The sequence below is a fragment of the Cupressus sempervirens genome, chromosome 11, assembly GCF_028749045.1.
Source record: "Cupressus sempervirens isolate cs-2001-9-10 chromosome 11, ASM2874904v1, whole genome shotgun sequence".
In the NCBI taxonomy this organism is placed as follows: Eukaryota; Viridiplantae; Streptophyta; class Pinopsida; order Cupressales; family Cupressaceae; genus Cupressus; species Cupressus sempervirens.
Genome location: NC_143128.1, coordinates 310,956,352 through 310,982,423, shown reverse-complemented (window position 1 = coordinate 310,982,423; position 26,072 = coordinate 310,956,352).

The following is a 26,072-nucleotide window of genomic DNA, read 5'->3' as shown; positions in this document are numbered from 1 at the left end:
TGTGTCATTCTTTGAAATAGAAATTTCTTTCCTTCTCTACAAAGATTTCTTTAGTTCTTCTCTTTCTTGATCCAATTGATGTAGAATGAGTTGTTTTTCAATTCCTTGATTCTCAATAATTTTTTTCAACTTTTATACTTCCATTTCAAGATCTTTCCTCAAAGCTATAGAGCTTCTCTTTTAGAGAACAAAGCTTTGATACCACTTGTTGGAATTACAATAGGAAAGGTAAACTTTTCTTCTTTTTTTTCGGGGTGGGGGTGGTGAATTAGTATTTTAAACTTGAACCCATAAAAATTTTCACCACACATCCATATCATACATTCAATGAGTAAATTGAAATAATATGTAAAGCATATACATCTAAATCATGTAAATACATAAGCAATCATACACATATGAAATCAAATATGATTACCCATAAACCCTCCAAGTGAGAAGGTAAAACTAGGGTAGGGATGACACCCACAAATCTTCACTATTGTAGTAATAAAGTGTATCGAATGAAGGTTACAATGTTTTGACCATGAAACATGATCTACCCTATGAAAAGTGTACCCTATTAAAGGCTTACAAAGACTATTAGGTCTCACCTTATTAGAGGATTTCAACACCCTATTAGAAGTGTGCCTTGCTAAAGAACTTTAAATCACAACTAAGTAAGCACCTTGTTAGAGGATTTCATACAACCTCTTAGGACTACTCTACTAAGATATTTTAACTAAAATCACTTTTTATAATGTCTCAGCTTTGATCGTGTGGCTAGCTCTTGATTGCTTGATAAGAGATCACCTCTTAACAATGTCTTCTTGATCCTTCTCAATCAGATGTCTCTTTGTTGTATCCTTTTCCTTTCCTCTATTTTTCTCTAACTAATTGTGCAATGTCATTTCACATCATAACTTCTAAGCCACCATGAATTCTCTATTTTCACATGCAAACTTCTCTCTTTGCTCCTTCAATTCCTTACACACTCACTCATAGAGAATTTATGGTTTGTCCTCCTTAAGAAGACTTAGGTGAATTAGGGTTAGGTGTGAATCTATGACTAAGATTCATCCATTTTGCAGCTTAATCCTTTTCATTTTTTGATTGACTACATGTAATTGCATAAGGAATCTAACTAGAGATTTGTCCTTATCTCCAAAATATCAAAATTAAATCTTAAGTCAGCTCAAAAATGGTTTACATAGTTGTTTGTGCCTTTATAAAAAAAATTCAAAATTATCTTACTTGACATCTAAAGTATTTGATGCTCGGCATACACTAATCCTTTTGTTGTGACTCAACACCTGTATTGCTCGGCATCCATTGTTTACTTGGCTCCTATGTCACTTGACATATACTATCTACTCAACACTTGAGTGACTTGGCACATGAGTGGCTCAACACTCACTATGACTTAGCATGGTCTAATATATATATATCTTGTGCTCAACATGTACTACTAGTTTGACATGAACTAAGTAAATAACTTAAGTGTGTTGATACTCACTTATCAAAACCAATCTGAGATCAACACCTCACTGTTGGTCTACTAGATAGTTTACTACTTGAGAGGTATAGCCCATTGTTCCTTTTAGGTGCATTATGTTTATTCTTGTCTTTCATTGATATTGATATTGAGATGTGGGGTGAGTGCACCAAGTTGGTGTAAAACAAGTGGACACCCAACAAAAAGATCCAAAAATCTCAATAACACAATCAAGTTTTCAATAACTCAATTAGGTTATTTAAAAGTGAAATGCAGTCTAGGCTTGGTATCCAAGCTTGGCCATTATAATTTAAATACCCCAATTGGGTTATTTAAAATTATGTTTCTTAAAACCCGGTCATGTTTTTAGAAACATGAATATTTTTTTGCTACCCGCATTTTAGGATATTTTTATACACTCAAATAAAAACATCATCATGGAGTGCAAAGGAGAAAGACAAAACCCAATTGAGCTTGTGAGGTGTTGTGGTCACAACACATGCCCCATTCCTACTCAGGAATGGGGGCCCCCTACTTTTTTTTCAAAACTCCCGAGCTCATGGTTTGAGAGTTGAGAGAAAATTTTAAAACTCGAAAGTGTTAGAGTCATAAAAATTAGAAAAATCAAAAAAACAGAAAAATAAAAAAAACCAAAAAAATTAGAAATTCAAAAAATCAAAAAATTAGAAAAAAAATCATGCAGACAACCGTGTACGTGGCCAGAGTGCGCACCGTGCACCAAGGAGTATGCTGAAATGCACCACACACCCAGCCCAACATGGGGGGTTATAAAACCCACCAAAACACTTCACACTTCATTATTTTCATTTTTGCATCAAGTTTGGTACCCACAATAGTGCTTTTTGTTTTGCGCCTATGGTGGCACCCTTTCATTTTGCGCTTGTAGTGGTGCCTTTTTGTTTTGTACCTATGGCACCCTTGGTGCCCGCGGTGGTGCCTTTTTGTTTTACACCCACAACACCCTTGGTGCCTGCGATGGCGCCTTTTTGTTTTGCACCTATGGAACCCTTGGTGCCAATGGTGGTGCCTTTTTTTTTTTGCACCCATAGCACCCTTGGCACCCACTATAGCATTTTTTTATGTACACCCTTGGCTCCCATGGTGGCACCCTTTTTGTCTAGCACCCACAGTTACCTTGGTGTCTACATCTCTGTTGCACATGATGCATTGTGCCTTTATGCCCACCACCTTATGCCTTCATGCCCATGATGCACATCGTGCCCGTGCCACTGCCTTCTACTTCCATCATCACATATGGTGCCTTTGGCGTATGTGGTGCATCGCCATGAACCACACAGCCTATGAAACCCATGACACATGCACACATCCACCCCACACACATTTTTTTTAATTAATTTAATTTTTGAAAAACCAAAAAAAATAATTTAAATAAAAAATAGGGATAAAATGAAAAAAATAAAAAGTAAATAAAATGCCCAAATAGGGCCTTTTTTTTCCTTTGTACTTATTTTAATTCTTAGCTTTTACATTTTATCTTTGGACTAACAAACATTTTTCTCACAATGTGTAGGTGATTAAATGGCATCCACATCTGGACTAACACCCAAACTCATCGTGTTCAAATTCGAAGGTGTATCCTTAAAGTCAATATTCCATGATGACCACGTAGAGATTCAAGATAATAAGTTAAGACACACAAATCTAGGAGAATTTCTCAGAATTTGCAGCAAGCCAACAAAGAGATCTACACTGGTATCTTCACTCATCTATTCTGGGTTGGTGAACACAAGTTCACATCCTATGTTAGTATAATTAGCTTAACTAATCATGGCCCTATCACAATGTTTTTTTCTTGATGAAAGAGTAGTCAAGAGTGTCACTGGAGAAGTGGTGTTGGATCTACAACCCAGTAACATTGAGAGGGTCTTTCATCTTCTAAGAGCAGACTAGTTCATTAGAATCTCCTATGAAACAACTAAAATATGGTACAAGGAGCATCAACAAGAGGCCATTGACATCATACAATCCTTGTACCTCATTAAGAAGCCTCCTCAGGGAAGGATAGCAAAAAATGTCGATATGACTCGAGGATATATGAAATAAGACATTGGATACTCTATCATTCTCCTAAGCAGAGTCATGGGCTTACTTGCAGTGGGTCACCTCAACACCTTTATGATCAAGTTTATTAAGACCATCAGATAGGCAAAGATACCACTGGATTGGGCCACCACACTAAGTGGGAACTTGTGTGAGTAGTTGAGGATAGTAAAGGACAAGAAGAAGTTTTACACAACTTCTTACATGGTATAATTGCTTGTAGCAAGGGTGACAAACTATCCTAGTTTGTATAGAAGAGGCAGTATGCGGGATCACAATGCCTGGACATATATAGTCTATCCTCAGTTGTTGAAGAAGAAGCTCTCATTATAGAGCAAAGAGTAAAGAATCATGAATGATGCATTCATTTTTGTGATCATTTTATTAATTGAGGGAGACTATGGGAAGAGGTTATCTGATGAAGCCAAAGTACAAGTTATAGCTCTCAGAGCCTATTTCATCCAGTTCAAGATGTTCACATATATGTGGGTAACTAGTGCCTCTATCAATCGTAAGAAGCTCTTGAGATACCCAAGTGAAAAATTGGTGATGTTGGAGATATCCTAGAAAATTGAGTCAGTCTATGAGAAGATAAAGAGGCAACAAAGACCTTGCTAGGTATGGCCATTGCTCATTGGACCATATCAAGTGAAGTGGAAGCAAGGCATTCTATCCTTCGAGTGGGAGTGGAAGAATTATCCCCTAGAAGAATACAACTCTCCCTAGCCCAATTTTGATAATGTTAGGAGAGTGGAGAGTCTAGCAGGAAAGGACTTCCATCATGAGGATGTTGTTGAAGATTAGTAGATGAATGCCACAAATAACTATGATGTCCACATTAGGGACTATTGTAGGATGACTTTGTATCTAGTAGAAAAGGCTCTCCAGTTGAACATCCTAGAGGAGATAAAGAAACAAGATTCTAAGGAGTTACTGGACCCCCTGTTCAAAGCAAACAAAATTGTTGAAAGACCCATTATGAATGCTAAGGTTGATAGGAAGGAGGTGGATGATATTAATCATCAACCAAGGCATGTTATCAGAATGATGAAGGATTGGATAAAGAAATCATTTCCACTTGATCCAATTACTGATACTATAATCTTCCATGCACATGCTTATCCATAAAGAGGTAGAGGGATGAAAGTAACAATTCCTACCTTCACAATTTAGTCTCCTATCAAGCTAGAAATGGTATACGAACCTGATCACCTAGTTGGATATTATTAGCCTCCTAAAAGGAAAGGAAAGAATAAAAAAAAGAGGACCTCTCCTTGGAGGATTCAGATAGAACAGGTGCCTCCCCAACAACAAGAATAGAGTCCACAATGGTCCCAAGATACTGGAGCTACCCAAGTCTAGGATGAATCGTAGTTGTCTCTCATTGTGTCTAGCCAACCAGAAGAGGGAGAGATTCCATAACTCTCCGTTCCTCCTCCATAAGATGAGCCAACTTCTCCTTCTACTTCCAAAAAAACATAATAAAAGGATTAAGATTTAGATGAAGAAAAGGTAAAGGATTAGTAGAAGATTAGTGCCTAATCCATCTATTTCTAAAAGTATTCTAGAAGGAGATGAAGAGGAGAAAGAAATAGAATCAGAAGAGGAAGAGGAAGAGGAACAAGTGCCCCTATAGGAAAGAACTCAACTAGCTAGAGCCACACAGTTGCAAAGGAGAAAGAGTACCATGGGTACCACACCATCCACTAAAGTAGAAACCTTAGAGCTCTCTTCTTTGAAAGATGAAGTACAATAGTGGGTGGATGAGCAAAGTGAAGAGGGTGATGATGTTTTCTCAATGTCAAATTTTGATTTCATGCCTGTAGGTACAAAATTGATTGGGGATAAGATCAGGGACACCCCTATATGTGAACCTCAAAAGAAGACTAGACACAAATGTTGCCAAATATATAGGGTCCTAATCTTACTCCTCCATCTCCACCACAAGTTACAGTAGTAGAACAGGGCTTGGTGACCCCTCTACCTCAGAGTTTAGAGGAAGAGAAATTTTAGAAGGAGATATCATCAGAGGAGAGACCAGAAAAAATGGTGACCGGTGATGTGTTAGAAGGAAAAATGGTGGAATATTCTCAACCACTTTCTTGAGACATTGAGGTTCAAAATACGGGGTCCATTAACACTGAGGCTATAGAAGGGAAGCCATCCCAATAGGAGACAACTCCAAGAAGGAGTAATAAGGGGAAGGAGATAGTAGAACACACCCTTTCATCATCAAGAGCTAGGTCCTCAATATGACTCATCCCTAGATGGATTATAAAGGAGATAATGAGGAGTACTAAGCCTCAATTTCATGCTTTAGAGGAAGACATTTGTGACATTGTAGAGATTTTGAATAAACTTGAGTCTCCATCACATGAGGTAATGCCATTGGCATTTGTCACTAGCATAAGGAACTAGGATTTATTTTCACAAGTGGCTCTACCTCCTAAAGGCATAGATGTAGAAGGCCTTAGCCTTGCAGATTATGAATTAAAGGATGTTATGTTGGGAAGGCCTACATAGGATTCAACCTGACAAATGATGACTATGGGAGTCAAAGAGGTTCTTAAGCACATGGAGCAAGATGAGATTGAACTCCAAGAACTTTGAAGGTAGCTTGAGATCTTAAAAGGATATCTAGCCAAAGTTGTGGGTCATCTTGATCTTGAGCACCCTAAGGAAACTCTAAATACCATACTTAGAGAAGGGGGAGGTGTACAGCTTGACCCATTTTTGAAAGCTTGTTAGGAGTGGTGAGAAAGTTTTGAGGACAAAGGTATTACCATCATCATAGGGAATTTGAAGTTACTACATGCACATAAGAAAAATAAGATCATAGAAATTTTTAAGTATGACTTTAGTATCATCGATGAGGTATGGGCCTGGAGTAAGGATTTGCATACTCTACAAGCCATAAAGGGCCAAAGATATTAGGGTTTGATTGATGTATATACCAGAGAAGAATTAGATATGATTGATGACTAGATAGAAAAGATAGCAGATAGAAATAAAGTAATGGAGACATTACATGAGGAGATTCATTGGCTCAAGGACCAAACCCAAGAGTGAATTTTGGAAGTAGAGAGACACTACAGTGATGCATGCTTGGATATTTTTGAAAATGAGGAACAAGAAAAGTTGTTACCTATAGAGACCATGTTGGAAACTTTTAGTAAGATTTTTTTGGAGGTTGCTGATGATGAGGACATCTGACAAGCCTTTAGGACAGAAAAAGCCTTGTTAGAATTGGATACCAAACTCAGGGATTTTGCCGATACCTGTATTAAGGTAGACAATTATAGATAGAAGGTAAAAGATAAATATGAGGATTTAGATCTTCTAGATGCAGCTAAGATTACTAAGATGATAGAGAAATTCAAAGGCAAACATCCAAACATAGCTTGGGGATGAAGAAGAACAAAACCTAGATGCTAGAATTTCAATTTTGACACTTAGTAAAATTTTGAGATTTTTGATCTTGTCGAGGTTTGCAGCTTTGTAGCTCCACAGGTGTGTAGGTCCACAGGTATGCAGCTCTGCAATTTAGAGGTGCACCAATAGTTAACTGCTTGTTCCAAAAATAACACTTCCCATGCATCAAAAATGCATTCTGACAAAAATTGAACTTTGACACATGCCTAGTAAAGGACCGACTTCTATTTTTGGTACCTCCAGATGCTTCTACTTTGACTAAAGGCTTCCTCCTACTTTCTCTCTCATAATTTCTTTGTTTTTGACATGTAAAAGGCTCTCGCATCCAATTAATGAATAAAATATAGATGGAATCCCTCTAAGTAGTAGATTAATTGTTAGATTGTATATATTTAGTTTTTTTTAATGTTTTAAAATCATTTTATTACATGAAGATATCTCTCACTCTGGACACAAATTGAGGAGACAATTTTTTATAAATACCCTATTGTAAAATATAACAAAGGCCACCATTATTATGCAATAAAATTATTCTTTTGGTACTCGCATTTCGAGTGTAGTGATTCTTTCTTGAATGTGTCATTGTTTTGTGAATTTTGTTCATAAGATTGTGACCGAGCCAAAGGTTTATTGTGTTGTTTCTGGTTGTGTGATCTTTTAGTTCTGGTGTTTGCTATAGATTTATGAATTCTATTGATGTATCGAGCTTGAGAAGAGATCATCTAATTGTGCCTCCATAAATTTTTGTCTTGCATGAGCATACTTTCCATGGCCTTGCGATTTGATGAAAAGTGAAATATCATACGATTGTTAAAATTTGTCACTGATGATTGCATCAGTGGATTCTAGGAAGTGTTGCTCTTGTTTCATTAGTTTCCTACTAATTTCTTCAAAAGTTTAACTCACAATGTGTTGTTTTCTGCAGTTTATGTTTGTTAGGATTTCAATTTCATGTTATTTTCTTTTAGTTTTGTTATTTTCTTTGCTAACCCCTTTGCTAGAATAGGAACTCATTTTAGTTGCATTTTTATATTATATTCATTAAAAAACTAGAAAATACAAAAACATTGTTCTTTTGTGTATTATTTTGAGATAGCGAACAGATTTACTTCATTCCAAGATCATAATAGAACTAGCAAAGGCCTTCTCATGAACAATCACATTTATCTTCAACTGAGAAAATTTTGGTACGTCACAAGACAAATACTGAACCTTGGAGTTGATCCCAAAAAAAATAGCTTTTCAAGAGAGAATTGTGCAATGGATTCTTGCCATTGACCTCATGCATAACAAACACCCAATAGAAGTGGCACTAGAAGGAGGGTCATTTAGACTCTCGAAAAGGAAGAAAATTTGTCAAAGTTTTTGAATTTTTACACTTCTATAATAATCTACATTTCACACAAGCTTAGGAAACTTTCTAAGTTTTTTGAGAAATTCAGGTCCACAGCTCCATAGGTATGTAGGTCCATAGATCTGTAGGTATGCAGGTCCATAGATCCACAACTTCATGGGTTTGTAGGTGCACAAAACTCTGTGGTGCACAAAATTCAAAGAGGTGAGAAAGTGGAATTTTATAGAGGTCTGCTTTTTCTAGAATTGATGCAAGCTAGAGGATATTGATCCAAAATCCCCATTTCAATAAGCATTAAGGTCTACACCAAGTGCACATGAGTTTCTCAAGCTCACCCACTTCCACAAACCACATAGTGACAAGGGAATATCCTAAATTCAACCACTTCCATTCAAACTTTCATCATATTCTTCAACTCCACCTCCATTCCAACCCCCTAGTGGAACACCACATATTCCAATAGCTATTTGTCAACAACCACCGTTAGGTTTGCCAAACACTCCAATGGCCTTTTTCACAAACATTGTAGTCTCACCAATAAACTTGAGAGGTGCAATCCATGACCTCCCTAAGAATCCTGAGAAGTTTTGCCCCAGATTCATCTATGGTGAAACATGAACTACTGAAGATCATGTTAAGATATTCAAAAAAATTTGAAACTGCAAGCATGTTGCTATTGAGGATGTGGTTCTTTGTTTATTCCCCTACTCTTTGGAGGAAATTTCCTTCAATTGGTACATTAATTTGCCACCCAGATGCATTGGAGATTGGGACACTTTCAAAAAATTGGTCTTAGAATAATTCAAGACATTTATCAACCCAACTATGATACATCAACAAATCATATCAATAAAAAGGGACCCAGATAAGATAGTTTCTCACTTCAATGATCACTTTCATATGGCCTACCACAAGTTGGAAATGCCATACACTATACCGGTTAAAGCTGCTATTCAGATTTATCTAAATGCTATGGACCATCTTATTGCAATTTTTCTGAGAAGACTTCCTGCAAAAAATATTGACACATTGGATAAAGTCTTCGTATAGGTAATTACCTTTACTAAGCAAGCTAATCCTAATGGAGGAGGAATGATGCTTCCAACACAAGCAGTTACCACAATACCAACATACCCCATGGGAGCACCTACGATGCCTAGCCAGTTCATACCTATGAATCTAGTTCTATTATAGCAGGCACCCACTCCATAGAATCATGAGATAACATATCTAGGGTATGAGCCTCCAAAAACATCTTTCTTTGAATAGAAGGCCACAGTTCTTGTGGAAACAAACAATAACCTTATTTTAGAGGTTGGTCAAATGAAGAATACTATGTCACAAATGAACAATGAATTGAAACTTCTTAGATTGTCACAAGGACAAAATAACAACTTCCAAAGAAATAACACTAGCCCCTACTACAGCAATTTTGGTTAGAATTACAACATGAACTTCAATGGGAATAATAACAACAACAATATAGGAAATAACAAATGGAGGAAATAACTTCAATCCTCCTGATCGCAATAATGGCTTCCAAAGGTAGAACTAACAATGGAACACCCATTTGAATAATGGAAGCATTCCTGCTGATAACAAAAACAACAATGTTCAATATGCTGATATAAATCAGTATGATGATAGCCAAAATGTGTTTAACAATGATGGTTTGTACTATAATGGCAATCAGGAGATGAATCAAAATTCACAAGTAAATGACAATCCCCCTCCTATACAATTCAGTGCTATGCTATTAGAATCCTATGATTTTTCATAGAATACATAAGTGGAACGACCAACAAGTGAGGAATTCTCATTCCTATTTAGTTAGGAACCTGATATTCGGCATGATGAGATGTTTTCTTTTTGCATTGACAATCAAAATACATACAATCTTAGAAATAGAAAGGATCCCTTGATGGATGGAATTCCTCCAGCTTTACAACCAACTCCACTTGATCCAAGAGCAAGCAACAATTCACCACTAGTGAGACTATGTATGTAGGACAACAAAATTAGAATCAAGTGAATGTACCAACAATACTAAAGAATTTTGCTTGGTCCACTAAAAAATATGATGTGATAGAGGATTTGAAAAGGACTAAGGCCAATATGTCCATGTTTGACATGTTACAAAATTGTCCATAATAATGAGAAGCTCTTATGAAGACATTGGATCATACAAAGGTTTCCCACAATATGAATATTGTTCCTCAAAAGATAGTAGTTAGGAACCTGATATTTAGCATGATGAGATGTTTACTTTTTGCAATGACAATCAAAATACATACAATCTTAGAAATAGAAAGGATCCCTTGACAGATCGAATTCCTCTAGCTTTACAACCAACTCTACTTGATCCAAGAGCAAGCAACAATCCACCACCAGTGAGACCAGTGTATGTAGGACAATAGAATCAGAATCAAGTGAATGTACCAACAATACTGAAGAATCCCACTTGGTCCACTAAAAAAATGATGCGATAGAGGATTTGAAAACAACTAAGGCCAACATGTCCATGTTTGACATGTTACAAAATTTTCCACAATAATGAGAAGCTCTTATGAAGACATTGGATCATACAAAGGTTTCCACAATATGAATATTTTTCCTCAAAAGATAGTACCTCAACAAGTGAATGTTGTAGAAGCAATGCCCACTATGTTCAAAGACAAAGTTGAGGTACCCCCATTTTTTCCTAGCATCAGGATATATGGGAAGAATATTTACAATTGTCTCATTGATTCAGGAGCTTCATGTAACATAATGTCATTATCAATAGCTCAAAGACTAGGAGTTAGTCCTCAACCCTCTAATCAAGTGGTGATGTAGTTGGATAAAACATATGGGTTGCTTCTAAGTAGAGAATGAACAAAATGTCTGAGAGGATGGTTTTTTGTAGACTTCACTCAATTGTGGTTTCCACGGAAAGGATTGAACAATCAAATAAAAATAGATGCTAATCCCAAATTGAAAATGATGATTATAGATTACAATGCCCAGAATGAGAAGCATTCTTACAATCAGATTTGGGTTCATACAAAGTGATGGTATTGTATATGGTTCCAACCTATACACCTCAAGATCATAATGAAGAAGCTAAGGTGCTAGTACCCAAAAGTGAAATTGTGACATAGTTCATAGATAATATGATGACTAATTTACAATGTTTAGGAGAGGAAGCTAATCCCAATGTCCTCCTCCTTCAAGGATTTTGTCAATTACGCAAAGTTAGTCAATCTGAGTTTGAATGCTCATCATGCCAAGAAGCAGTAGTAAAGGTCCTGATATACATAATGGAAAACAAGTTTAAAAGGACCTCAATAGTTGGATTCACAGAAAGCCAAAATCTAGTGAACTCATCCAACCTTTTTGAAAAAATTGAAGAGGAAAGCAAAGATCTAAATGTGTCATATAGTGATACCTCTTAAGATGGTGGAGGTTTGTCTTCTCCACCTCTTGGGATGATTAAAGTACAAAGGAGAAGACAATATGTGAAAGGAAAAGGATGGAATTTAGTAGTCATTCATCTTGAACCTAAAGTTGAGGAAATCAAAGAACTAATAGGGGAAATTCAAGATAAACAAGAAAAACATACACTTCCTCTATCCATAGATTATGAAGGGTAATCATTGAGTCCTACACAAGGAAAGTTACACTGGATTCCTAAGAAATAGTCATTCAAGGCTCAAGTGAAAGAGAAGTTAAGGATGAATAAGCATAAAGTCAAAAAACCCAAGGAAAATGTAATTTGGACACTCCACTTCGATGGTTCTAGGTGCAAGATGGGAGCCAGTGTAGGTATCAAATTGGTCAACCCAAAATGTAGGTCTTTCTATGCTGCATATTGATTACAATTTAGATTTACTAACAATGCTACAAAATATGAGGCATTAATTTGAGGACCGCTCTTTACACTGGAGAAAGGAGTCACAGCTCTCATAATCAAAGGAGACTCTCAATTGGCTATACAAAAAGTAAAATCCATATACTCTTGCAATGATAAAAGATTACTTGCTTATAGAAAAAGGGTATGAGATATATTGGATGATTTTGAAGCTGTAAACATCAAATCCATTCCAAGAAGAAAGAACATGGTAGTAGATGCTCTTGCCATTTCAACAAGTGCTTTATAACTGGTTGAAAGAACCAAGTTGAAAATATTTTCAGTGGAATTGATTGTGGTTTTGTCCATTCTTGATAATATCACAAAATTTTAGGTCTTTCAAGATGATCAACATATACTTGATTTTATCATGTGTCAGTCACCATTTTGAAGGATAAGAAATTGATGAAAACCATATGAAAAACCTGAAGATGATGGGCTTGAAGATGAAGATGGGATTCTTAATCTAAAGACCGACACTATTCCAAAGGGAATGGTTGAACTTGATTGTATCTTTGATCATGATGAATTAGCACTCAATAGAAGGGAAACTCAAGAAAATGGAATCAAAGAATGTGACTCATACAATTTGGGTATTGATGAAGAACCAAGAATGGTATAGATAGGAAAAGTGTACAACTCATAGGAAAGGGAAGACATGCTCAAATTACTCACTGAGTATAAGGATGTCATTGCTTAGAGCTATGAAGAGTTGAAGACTTGTGATCCTAAGATTATCACACATGACATCCCACTCAAACCAAATGCCAAACCATTCTGACAAAGACAAAGATCGATAAATCCTATCAATGAACCACTAATCATGAAAGAAGTAAAGAAGTTGTTGGATGTAAAGATCATATTTCCCATTCATCATTCTACATGGGTGGCTAACTTGGTTCTTGTATAGAAGAAGAAGGGAGAGATTCATCTTTGTTTTGATTTTCATAACTTGAACCTAGCATCTCAAAAGGACAATTATCCTCTACCCTCACTTGATGAGGTCTTGCAAATTGTAAATGGTTAAAAAATGATGTCTTTCCTAGATGGATATTCAAGATATAATCAGGTGATGATTGATGAAGAAGTTAGGCTAAAAAAGGCCTTCATGACTAAGTGGGGAAATTTTTCTTATAGAAGAATGCCCTTTGGACTAATTAAAATGGGAGCTACATTTCAATGAGAAATGGATGAAGATTTCAAAGGATTGATTAATAAATGTATAGTCATCTACATGGATGACTTGACTATCTTTTCAAAAGATCAAAGTACCCACATTGCTAATATGAGATAGGTATTCAATAGATGTTGCAAATATGACATATCTCTCAATCCCAAGAATTTCTCATTTGCCATTACTAAAGGAAAGCTTCTAGGACATATCATTTTTGAAGTTGGAATCCCCAATGATCTCGATAGAGTCAAATCTATTCTAAAGTTAGTACCTCCACACAGTCAGAAGGAACTAAAGTCTTTCTTTCGAAAGATAAACTTTATGAAAAAATTCACAAGTGGATTTGTATAGATAGTTCATCCCCTTAATGATTTACTCAAAAAGGGGGTTAAGATGGAATGGGTTCCAGAGATAAAGAAATCATTTGAAGATATCAAGGTTGCCATTTCTATGGCCCCAGTCTTGGTGAGTCTTGATTATGAGTTACCTTTTAAGATCTATTCCTTTGCTTCCAAATATTCTTGTGCAGGGATCATGACACAGAAAAAGGAAAAGGAGGATGAAAGACCAATTTCTTTTATGAGTTGCCCCTTGAAGAATGCCAAATTGAATTATTCAAACCTTGATAAATAATTCTTTGCATTAATCAAAGTGGTAAAGAAATTCTATCATTACATACTAAAAACTAAGGTGTATGCAATTGTACATAATCCAGCAATAAAGACACTTTTGATGCAGAATGAACTTGGTGAAAGGAGAGGAAAGTGGATGGCTATACTTCAAGAGTTTGATCTTCAAATTCAATCTATGAGATTAGTCAGAGGTCAAGGGTTGTCAAAGATGATAGTTGATAACCAGGATGGATATGAAAAACAATTCAAGTTTGATGATGAAACAAATAGAGATGATCATAAGAAGATGGTTGTATCACATGTTAACACTAATTAGGGTGCGGTGACAAATGTTTGGTATCAAGACATTGTTTATTATCTACTACAAGACCAATGCCCAAATTGGATGAATAGTTCACAATACAGGGGACTTAAAATGAAGTGTGAATCTTATATGCTACATGAAAACAAGTTGTACAAGAGAAACTATGAAGGGATTTATCTGAAGTGTTTAGGCTATGAGGAAAAAAAGGAAGTCTGGAACACTTTCATGATAAGTTGGTATAGGACATGGTTTAGAAAAAGCAATGACCCACATGATTCTAAGATGGGGTTATTTTTGGCACTCAATATTAAAATACACTTTTGAGCATGTATCCTCTTGTCATATTTGTTAGACCAATGCCAATAGAGAAAGGAATCTGGCAATGCCCTTATAACCTATGTAGGAGATATGCCCCTTCGCAAAGTGGGGGCTACATTCCATTGGTTACCCACCATCATCAACTAGACAAACACTTATCCTCATAGCTATAGATTACTGTACATGATGGATGGAGGTAGAAACATTAAAAAATTGCACTGCTAAGGTGGTGACAGACTTTTTAGAAGAACTTATTGTTACCAAATTTGGAATGCCATTTTCCCTTATGTGTGATAATAGATCTAATTTTTGCATCAGCATTCTTGACCCAATGGGCATTTGAAAATAAAGTCATTATCAAGTTCTCTTCAAATTACTACCCACAAGAAAATGGGGTAGCAAAATCTACAAACAAAAACTTGATCATAGTAATAAGATGATTGTTTAAAGAAAACCCTAGGGATTGACATACACTGTGAAAATATGCTTTATGGATACATCAATTTAGAGTAAAAAATGTTTTGGGGACTTCTCCATATTTTCTTGTCTATAGACAAGAAAAAGTGTTCCCACTTAATCTCAGAATTCCCATTTTGAAGTTCATGAGTGGGTATGTTGAAGATGCTAACAAAGTACAATTCAAATTGATGAATCTTTTAGAGATGGATGAAAAACAAATAGTTGCATTAGAGAACATGGATAAACATCAAGTTTTTTGTGAAAAGATGATTTTAAAAGAGAGTCATGATTCAATCATTTAGGATTTTTGACCTTGTTCTACTCTGGGATAAGGTGAAAGAAAAGTCGGGCAGCCATACCAAGTTTCAACACTTGTGGATGGGCCCTTATTAGATCATAAAAATTCTTGGAGAAAACACTTTTAGGCTCAGTTACATATAGGGGGAATTTCTTCCCTTACTCATAAATGGGAAATTTCTAAAGCATTATTTTGAAGCCTAAAAGACAAAAGAAAAATTAGTTAGAATTGTATTTCTGCATTTAGTTTAGATTTTTATTCCTGCAAGTGTGTTTATTTCTACAAGTGTGTTTTCTTTCATGTTGCATGTTTGCTTTCGATCATGTGTTTCTTTTCAAAGTTGTGTTAGTCCTGGGGGTAAGGTGTACTTGAGATTTTCTCACAAAATTTTTACTAACCACTCTTTGGTTTTGATTTTAGGAAGAGGTATTTCTTTGTCAAAACATTTTGATGATTGTGTGTCTTATACAAACCAAGCAACAGACATTCCTTGTGGAAATAGGGGACTTTTAGTTTGGAAACTAGAAGCCTAGACCAACAAGTTCTCAACACTTTTCAAATTTAAAAGTTTGATTGTTTCAGGTGTTGTTGAATCAAAGTCAAAGATGATGAGGGATGATCCAAGTTTCAACTAGTTCAAACAAGAGGGGTCTCCTCGAAAGGTTGCTAAGGTCATTGTTTGGCATGAGAGTTTTTGAAAGTTCTAAAAGAGGAACTCAAGGGATGTTCACAAGAGATTGAATCCAAGAAATGACACTGATGTCTTGACTACATAGTCTAAGCATAGTTAGGATATAGAAGATTAAAAAAAAGAAAGAAAGAGAAAGAAAAAAAAAAGAAAATAAAAGAGAAAAGTACAGTGTTAAGACTGAAGGATTCTAAAGATATGAAATGACAAAAGATATGTCTTGACAATAAAATATCTTGTATTCAAAATATTTCTTCATCAAAAGTAACATTCTGAATGACATGGAGAAATTATTCAAATTTTCTAGAATGCTAAAGGAACGTGGTATCCCATCAAGAGCCCTTGAACTGATTCTCTCATCTGGTCAAGCAATTAATTGATGAATAGCCTTCCTCGAGATTCTAAATCAATGAGCTAGGCCTTGTGATTTGATGAAATCTGAAATATCATATGATTGTTAAAGTTTCTCACTGATGATTGCATTAGTGGATTCTAGGAAGCACTGCTCTTATTTTCATTGGTTTCCTACTGATTTATTTGAAAGTTTAACTCAGACCATGTTGTTTTCTATAGTTTTTGTCCATTAGGATTTCAATTCCAAGTTATTTTCTTTTAGTTTCATTATTTTCTTTGCTAACCCCTTTGCTAGAATAGGAACTCATTTTAGTTGCATTGTTAGATTGCATTCATTGAAAAACTAGAAAATACAAAAACATTGTTCTTTTGTGTATTATTTTTGAGATAGCGAATAGATTTACTTCATTCCAAGATCATAATAGAACCAGAAAAGGCCTCCTCATGAATGATTATATTTATCTTCAACTGAGTGGATTTTGGTACATCGCAAGACAAATATTGAACCTTGGAGTTGATCTAAAAATGATTAGCTTTTCAAGAGAGGAATTGCACAATAGATTCTTACCATTGACCTCATGCGTAACGACTACCCAACATGAGGAAAATAGGTTTTTTCTTGTATCTTCATCCATGACACCCCAAAAATGAGGTAGGTCTTCATTCTTTTCATTTTTTAATGTATTTTTTACATCAAAAATTTTAGTGTGGTTTTGTAATTTTTTATTTATTTATAATTTTTTAATATAGATGCATCAATGAATCCAAGAAAAAAATGGAGAGGTGAAAGATCACCTCCTACACAATCAAACCCTCCATCCATCATGACATAGCCACAAAAAACTCCACCCGTTGTGACATAAACATAATACCCTCCATCTGTAGTCACACAACTACAAAAGTCTCCACTCACTGTTCTCATTCAACAACCACCACCACTTATAAACCCTTTGTACATATCATTACATCATTTAACTACTACATTAGAGGAGCTCATAAACTTCCTTACATAAAATAGTTGTAACATTACCCAAATGGTCAATAGGTTGTGGTCATATACACTATCTCATCACTCAACCCTAGTGAATACACATGGATAAATGACCAAAAATGTGAATGAGGTGTCTAGGGAGGTTATGAAATGACATACATAGTGGGATAGGTATTGTTCATTTTATGTCAATTGGTTATCATATCAAAAATTGAAAGATAATGACTTTAAGAAAGGTACTATATGTTCTCTTTTCATTGATCCTATATCTAACAACTCCCTATCACACACAACCAAAAAATTTCCTAGTCATTGTTGCACTCATACTAGGATGAGATCATATTTTGGGATAGCTAGTATATGGTATTTGACCTACCACTATGTAATAATTATGAGGTGTCTCTATATTTTTTGAGAAAGATATATTGTGATTTCATCATTGGTGAGAAGCAAAATTACTTTGACATCTATGAGTTCCAAGGTAGAGGGAGAGGCTCTATGTAGGATAGACTTGGGGCTCATAAGGTGTTACCACAATATGAGAGGAGATGTACAACACAAAAAACCATGCCTTATGTTGTACTCCCATACATTATAAAGAACTCTATTGTTTTACAGACTCTTCATGGGGTTGCATCATTACAAGATGTTATATTTGAGCATGACTCATAGTTAGGTAGTTTTCCTTCATCTATGGCACCTCAACCATCATCAGATGCACCTTTAGGGTCATCACATCCTATGACAGCTCCATCATCATCACCTATGGCACCTCAATAATCACATGCTATGATAGCTCCATGAGCATCACATGCACCATCAATTTTATCCCCACCTATTTCACCTACACCACCAGTGTCATCCTCACTTGTGCCACTTGCATCATCACCACGTGCATCATTACAGTCCTTAGGACCTTGTCAACATTTTTGTTTTATTTTTTAGCACACCTATGATGGGATGGATATTAAGATGTCTTAAGATGGAGTGTCATCTCATCCATGTGTACATTGCAGGGATAATTGTTATTCATATAGATGTTGGGATTTCACAATCACATATGATTTGATGCCGATGGTCTTTTATAAAGAGGAGACATATGTTTTTTTATTTGAGTTTTGACATGATATTATTTAATCACCTAAATATCTTAAAAGAAAAATAAATAAATTATTTTATAGATCACTCTAGATTGATATGTGAACAATATCCAATGTAGGGTGCAACAAGTGGTACATGAACACCATGGAGTACTTATTCTACTAGAGGTGTGAGGCGAGGAGCAAGAACAACCGAGTTAAATTTTTTAAATATTCTTAAAAGTAAAATAATACAATGAATTTGAAATATTTAATATTTTTTGCAACAATAAGGTTAGAATAATGAAGAATATGTCCATGTGTCTCAAAATCCTCAAATAAAAACATGGCACAATTCTTGATAGGGTACCTACACTTAATTATAAAGACAATTTAAAGTCAAAATTGATACATCATACTTGAAAATTTGAATTAAAGAGATCTTCATGGTAGGGGACAATAATAACTACCTTCAAAGCCATGTGCCTATTGTAGACACCTAAATTTGATTACACTATTTTAGTAATCCTATTTAGTTATCTAAAAAGGCATTATTAATTAAATTTCTATTTAATTAATCCTTTGTCATCCCCTAGTTGATTAATTTAATTAATCATCTATAGTCCTAATTGATAAATCAAATAATCTATTATTTATCAATTAAATCCTATTCTTCTATCTAATTCCAAAAATCCCCATTTATTAAATAAATCTATTTGATAAATGAAATCCTCAAATTCAAAAACCCCTAACCTATCTCTAATCCTCCATTTAGCCTAATCCACCCCATCCACCCATACTAAACTAGCTTAGCCACTAACTCACCCACCCTCATTAATGCCATCCACTTTCACATCTCTAACATCCCTAATCTAATCCTAAGCCCAAGCATAATCCACCCCCTAATTTTGTCACATTCCCTAAACAAGTTTAAAACTTTCCTAAACCAAATCAAAGTCTCCCCCTCAAAAATCCCAACCACAAAGTCATGAGTGCTCTTACAATCCATAAAAGACTCTTACAAGCCCACTCATGACTCTTACACCCATCTTCCACACTCTTCCCTCTTCCACACTCATTCCTCTTACATCCCTCTTACATACTCAACCCCACTCATCATGCCTTTAACCAACCCTTTACCCTACCCTCTCACACTCATCCTCCTTGTGACAAGTGTCACCTTCCCATTGGTGCTAAACAAGCACAATCCATGTGCTCTCCTTTGAGTGCATCCTAGCCCTCCTTAAGCCTTCATCCATCCTTGCATCTAATCCCTCCATCACTCTACCCCTTAGCCTATAAATTGAATCCCATCCCAAGCCATTTCATCAACAATCTTTGAGCTAAAGTTACCATGCTATTTTGAGAACCAAAGCCATCAATCTTACCCTTATAATGCCAAATTGAGAGCTCACAAAGCTACTAATTTTCCATTACCCATCTCCATTGAAGCAAATTTTGAGCATCTTTGAGCATACATCCATAGCAAAAGGACACATCTACAGAATCCAGAAAGCATGGAGTGTTTTCTCTTGTGAGGTTTGCACTTCTGGTTTGCTTTCTTTGTCTAAGCATATATGTGAATTTAGTTTTTGGTTTATGAATTTTTACTTTATTTGTTAATGTTCTTTGCATACTAATTCTTGTTCTACACCTATCACAATGATATATCCTATTGGGTACTCAATATCCTCACCATCAATGACTATAGCTACCAATTTCTTTTTGGGCTCAATACACTGACATAGAAAGTAATATGTTCTTCATCATTATTCTCATATGCAATAACTACATATAAGTGACCTAAATTATATATAAGGATAAGTTAATACCAAAATTGAAAGTATTATATTTTAACCAAGTATTAAATTGATAACTTAGTACTTGGTCCAACTAGGTCGAATATATGCTCAAAATTTGGTGAGGTTTCGATCAAATTGAGTTGTAGTGCTATAGGAAGTTGATATGAATAAATTGGATGGAAAGGTCTACAAGACCATTGGTCAACCCACTCTTTTTATTCACATTCATCCCATAAAAGATTCATATAAGAAGAACAAAAGCATGAAATCATTCTAGTATGAATAGCTAGTGATGCTGCATTTGAACTTCAAAATGAATACATCTCATTTGATCTTGTAAGTGTACAATAATCTTGCAAATTTTCAATGTTATCTTCATTTATCAACCAAAAAAATCTAGACATGGTAGACTTACCTATGTTACCTAGTCCCATTGTAGAATTGTACCACTAGACAATTGTTTCAACATTTCTTAATATTATGCCACCTTTGTACTTTAATTCCTCTCTACTAAGGGATCTTTTCACATATAATCCAACACCATCATGTTCTCCCTTTCCATATCTCACCTCACTAAAATTCCAAAAATGTTGCACTCAACTTGTCACATGCTTCCTATTCAACCAAAAGAACATCCTTGTATTCTTGAATTGTGTGGTGCAGTTGTCTAACCATACAATTGTTGATTGTATCCTACATATTTTTCCCTCAAATTTTCATAGAATACTCTAAAATAGAATAATCTAAAACATCCTTACACAAACTTTGATGAATGAGTTTGATCAATGTTGATATAGAAGTGATACTCTCTTAATAAATTTTTTTTCATCCTCTGTGTTATCATGTGCATGAATAAATGCTATGTGTACAAAATTTAACTCTTGTATAGAGTTACAATACATTGAGTGCACTTTATTTTGAGGTTTTGGTGTAAAGTTTTCATAGAAGTCACCAACTGACCCAATCACACCCAAAGGAAAAGTGTGCTTACACAACTTGAATTTCTCATCTAACCATCTAGTTCTATGTGTATGAGCTATGTAGTCATAAAGTATTTCTCTTGAAACAATTTCATAAAATTAGCTACAGATACATCACTTTTTAGTAGTTCACACCTCTTTAATTCTGTTCCATCTTTAACACCATATATAATTGACTTGTACCTTCCAAGAGAAACTAGTGTCTTACCATTTTCATGTGTTCTATCTAGATGTATGCATCTATGCAACTAGTGTCTTACCATTTTCATGTGTTCTATCTAGATGTATGCATCTATGCAACTTTTAGTGGTTCTATAGGATTTAGACCATTTTAAGCATTTTTACGCATAGAAAAAATAGCAAAAAAAGTTAAAATTTTTTTTCCCATAGTTAAGCTCTCATTTTTGAAGATTTTGGCTAACTAACTAAATTGCTTTTTTTGGTCTCATTGCAGGTTGGAGCACATATGGAACCACTAACCATGTTTCTTGTAGGTTTTCATGTTGCTAAAAAATGAACTTGAATGTTTAACCATTTGTCTTTGAATGCATGTTGCTAAAAAAATGAACTTGAATGGTTAAACACATTTTCCATTGAATGAATGTTGCTCAAAACACACTCTTGAATGTCATGGATTAAAATCAACTTTCCTTGGAATGCATGCTTAAAACAACAAATCCAATCTTGAATGCCAAGGATCAATTAACCATTGCAATATCAAACACTTCATTTGGAGCTTCTAAAATTGAACAAAACAAATCTCTTTTCCACATGCAATCTAGGTAAAGTTTGATTTTTGGACATTTAAGAAACTTTGTTAAGTTAAAATACAAATTTACAAAAATCAATTTGAGTAGTTCCTTGGACTCACCTCTTTTCTAATCACCCATCAAATATTAACCATTGGTTGCAATCTCAGCACCATTTATGGGGATGGGTCTACTTGAAAAAGGTGTTCAATGTTCCACAAGCTAACTCACTCACTTGGTCTTTGAATGTTTGCTTTAACTTTATCAAAATTCCTAAATGGCCAAAACTCTAGATTAAATCGATCACACTTCAAGTTTGGGCACTAAAATTGAACAAAAACTGATGTGGAGAGCCTTCGGGCGCGCGCTTGAAATCGAATCTCACACACTTTTGTTTTGGGCTTAAAACAAAATCACACTCAATCTTGAATGCCTTAAAGAAAATTAATTGATACTTGACGTGGAGGGCCTCCGGGCGTGCAAGTTTTCTTTTGTTGACCCTAACTCTTCTTATTGTTTTCATTCTTCGATCGATTTACTTTTGTTGGCGCTTCAAGTTGGAATTGAACATTGTCTCTTAAACATGAGTGCTTGCAAAGTCTAGATTAGCACACATAAGAGTCAGTTGGTAAAAGAACAAGCGTGTTTTTTAGCCCAAGGTCATCCAAGTCTTCTCTCCCCTTGTCGTCTTTCGAGGCCATCTTGGGTGCATAAGATTAGGATCCAAAACCTTGTTTCTTTTTAGGAGGCTTGCTTGGGGATTTCATCACCCCTTGGATGAACTCAACTCCAGCGTTTCGGCGGAGTATAAGAATCAGGAGATGAATCGAAAGACACCTCTCTTGGGATCAAGATTTGGTCATTCGGGCTAAGCCTCAAGGAACTTTATACCCTTGAGAAGTGAAAGAGGAGAAGTGGGTTACCGCTCCTCTTAGCTGTGTGACATCCTTTTGGTCTCATCTACGGATGTGGGCCTCACGTACTTTGCGTATATCGAGGACTCCCTAGCTAAACCAATTGTCAGCCTTGCAGAAAACCATCTAGGATGTTAATGTGTTTGGAGTGACTGATCGAAACATTTGTAGAACATACACACTCCTTCGCACAAGTATCACACTCTGAGAACCACAAACTTCTATCTAGGTGTTCCTATCTATTGCTTGTTTTTATTTTACTTGTTGAATGAATGTTTGCCAAACTTGGTCAATCTTAGCTTAGGGCACACTTAGCATAGTCACTGCCTATTTTAGAAGTTGAACAAGTTGAAGCAAAACAATTGAGATTTTTTCCAAAGTCAAGCAAATTCAGGAATTTATGTCAGAACAACCCAAACCCAAACAGAAGTTTCACAAGGTCAAACTCAAGCCATCTCTAGCATACCAAGAACTTTCAGCCAAGAGAAAAGAAATAACACCAAGCCCACAAATTGCCAAACTCCACAAAGCAGAGGATAAAGCTACCGACAAAGCACTTCAAGAGGCCTGGTTAGAGCACACCATCAAATTTAGCCAACATCCAAGAGTTAATCCTGCTTATGCCTTACCAACTAGGCATGATTTCTATGATTAGACACCCTTGTTTCTCCACATCTTCTTGGATAAGCTTCACTTTAGAGTCATCTTTGTAGAAAAGCCAGCCATCTTAGGTTATCCCCTTAAGTATTATTAGCTCATCCATCTCATTTAGAATCATACCATCTAGCCAGTAATCGAAAATCTGCACATCTAAGCTTTCAAAATTGTTGTCACCTTGCTAAAAGTTTGCCATTCCTAAAATCTTCTAAATCCACCAATCTCACCAAGGTTATCCCTTTGACAGAGCTTTGTCTAGGGTAATCTAGCTTTGTCACTTGTTATCTCTCATCACCTTGAGCTAAAGGTTGGGATCCACAAGTGGTCAATCTCATGTTCTTCCTAAAGGATCATCAGTCTATCCTTAAGTTGACAAAATCACCACCAAGCTTGCACATAGGAAAGCAGACCTTTTGTGCTTTGACAACATATCTTTGAAGTTAGAATCCCCAACCCAATCCTCCTTAGGTTTTTTCATATAGCTTTGCCTCAACCTAGGAAATCATTTGCATAGAAAAGCCTTCCCCCTTTTTGCATCCATCAGCATTATTGCATCTCATCCCTAGGAGCATTTTTCATGCCACCCATCACTCACTTAGCCAAAAAGAAAGAAACAATGGAGCCCTATCATTTGGATCAAACAGCCTCACCCCCCTTGAGCACTCAGCCATCCTTCAGCCCAGAGCAAGCTATGCCATCACCTACTAACATTGAAGCTTTCATGAACCAACCAGGAAATGCAGTATTGGTAAACGCCATTATAGACAAAAATAAAGAGACAATCATGGCTAATTTTCGAAGGGACAATGTAGGAACCTTTGACTCTGGAAGACCCCCTCCATTATTAGATCCATCTCACCCATTGTTTGGGCAGCTGCCACAACCCATAGGCTCTTATGATCCAAATTATCCTCAATATATTCCAAAAGAAGAGCCTCCAGCCAATCCATATGACCCAACAGACCCAAACATACCATCATCCACCCAAGTTGAAATCTCCATGCCACAAGCCAACCCAGCCACCACCACTCCATCCTTGGTTCATACCTCTCTGCTCCAAACCCCCTTTACTCAAAACACCTCACCATTCACCCCCTTCACTATTGCTGCTGCTCCCACACCTAGCCTTCCAAATCTACCCATCTCCCAAATTAGTGCTAGCATCTTTAGCCAACCTCAACAATATACAACAGGGATGTCACCCATGGGACCAAGTAATCAACCTTTCATCACCCCTAGCTTGTTCACTGCAGCCCAGAACACAATCCCATCATTTTCATTAGGTCTTGAGAGCTCAATACCATTAGCCACAAATCTAAAAGCTACTACCCTCACTCCACAAAGCTATCAAATCCCACAAGCTACTACCAATTTTCTACCAAGCTCCCAAATGACCCCAGCTCCTGCCACCACTCTACCAAGCTTCCAAATCCAGCCAACAAGCTATCAAACCTCATCAATTCCATTCCCAAGCTTTCAATTCCCACCACCTCCACCACCAACTAATCCATTACCTCCAATTACCAACTACTTTTCAATGCCACTTCTAGGAGGTAATCCACCACCCCAGCCAACCACCAATTATTTGCAGATACCATCCCAAATGGGGGCACAACCCACATATATTGGTCAAACCCCACAAGCCCTCTGATCCTTTCCCCAAGCCTCACAACCATCTTATACCTTACCTCCACAAAGCAATCCATTTATCCCACAGCCAGCTTATGTTCCTCAATCCCAACCTCAAATCCCATATCAACAGCAAGCCTCACAGTACATGCAGCATTATGCACCACCTCCCCCTCAACAACCCGTCATCCACCATGCAGCTGCCCAAACAATGTACAATCCCTATCAGAAAATCCCTCACAGCCATCCATATTTAGTGGCCTCATCTAGCACATACCTACCTCAAGGCACTCCTACATTGGGGGCACCCCAACCATCACCTATCAATTCAGAGTGGGAGCAAATGAAGACAGCTCTGAAAGCCATCCAAGAAGGGAATGATCCAAAGACATTCAAGTTTGAGAATGTGTGTCCTTACTCATTTGATAGAGCCATTACCACGACACCATTTCCCAAACACTTTGAGGTACCTAAATTTTACAAATTCAGAGGAAAAGGAGACCCTGTCACACATATCAAAGAATTTTACATGCATTGCCAAGATGTGGCATACAATGATGTCTTCCTCTTGCGCCTTTTTCCCAAAAGCTTGGCTGGACCAGCTCTTGAATGGTTTTATAGAATCCCCTATGGCACAATTAAAAACTTTGCTGAATTATCTGAGGCATTTGTAGCCCAATATGCCCATCTTGTTGAAACAGAGCTATCAATATTTGATCTTGTCCACACCAAGCAAAACTGGTGGAGAAAGCCTTGCCGAATACTTGCAAAGATGGAAAACCCTTACCACCCGCATATCCTACACCTTGCTAG